General features: G+C 32.0%; 1 pseudogene; it reads right to left on the bottom strand.

Moving 5' to 3' along the window:
- Window positions 1-710: 710 nt before the first annotated feature.
- On the bottom strand, window positions 711-1,154 carry LOC124975896 (AP-1 complex subunit sigma-2-like; annotated as a pseudogene).
- Window positions 1,155-1,418: the final 264 nt, after the last annotated feature.

Below are 1,418 nucleotides of genomic sequence, written 5' to 3'. Positions count from 1 at the left end.
AGTTCAGTTTTGATACATGGAAAGGGATATCACTGAACAATATATAGTGTAGAAGACATTTCTAACATAGCTTTCTGACAGTTCTTAAAGAATTGATCAATATAATATAGCACAATTGTGATTCAATAAGTATGGCACTACAAAATTTCTTAACTGAAAGTTTTAAATATTTTGCATGAGTACAAATTCATTTTAGTTTCTTGTGTTATTTAAACATACTCTTAAGTGGTACATCAGAACATTATAACTCAGTTTGCAAGAAAACCACGCTAAAGTTTTGCTTTGTTTGTTATTCCCCTTCAACAATTAAAGAGTGAACAACACTAAATATTAGGGCACTGCTTACTTGGATGGATAATGCCATCCAAATTCTCTTTAATAAACAATAATGAATGCTATGTTTTCTCTTATTAAATAATTACAGGTACTTCATTACTTGACACATGCATATGCTAAAGATGACTTATTACTCAAAACATTCACATGTCTTAACTTGTCAGAAGAATAAAATATAACAAGATCATATACAGAATGAAATAATACAGGAAAGATTAATGTAAGCAAGAAAACATACAACTGTAATGGTACTGACTTTGAAATATTCTATTATTATTTTACAACATAGTTACCAAGGTGGGGATATTTTCTTTCATAAATATTTCAGTTCCCTACTTACTCTGCAAAATTCTGCATACTTGATGAATAATTATTTAGTGCACAGGGACATTAAAATATTCATGTTCTGACTCCTATAGTAAATATTTTTACTCGATTGCTTTAACAAATTTTTTCTTGGATATTTCCTTAACTTTCCCTCCCAAAAGAAACTCATCCAAAATAAAATAAGCCTTTTCAAAGTGAAAGATGATATCAAGTTCACAACACTGTCAAGTAATTAACACATAATACTTAATTATTTCCAGGCTACTTAGTTCATTTTCCTGATCCTCAATAGCACAGCAAAAGGCACACTAGAGTATCTTTTGTAAACAATCTTCAGATCTCACCATGAAAGGAAGCACACTTGGGTTTCCTTGATAAATGGTCTGAAAAAGTTCTCATGTGATCTTTTCCTTCTCTTTGCATGACATTGGTACTTACAATTTCAGTAGTCTATACTTGACCTGACAACTGAAAAACAACATAAACTGCATGGCACCTTCTTGCCATGGTCATGGTGGAACATAACAAGGGTTACTGAGGGGAAACCCCTGGAAACGTGCTAAGGAAAATAAGCCATGCTGCTGTGGTGAGGCAGATTTCAAGAGATGGAACATCTGGCAGAGTGCATTGAACAAAAATGAAGATGGGTTTATATGAGAAAAGATATATAATTAGAAAAATAGGAAGAAGTTAGAAAAATGGACAGGATTTTAGGACTTTAGAATATAGTGCCAAGAACTTTTAGGTGTCATATG

This window comes from Sciurus carolinensis, unplaced genomic scaffold (assembly GCF_902686445.1).
Source record: "Sciurus carolinensis unplaced genomic scaffold, mSciCar1.2, whole genome shotgun sequence".
Taxonomy (NCBI): domain Eukaryota; kingdom Metazoa; phylum Chordata; class Mammalia; order Rodentia; family Sciuridae; genus Sciurus; species Sciurus carolinensis.
The sequence above is the reverse complement of the archived record's forward strand: the minus strand, read 5'-3'. Positions and strand labels throughout refer to the sequence as shown.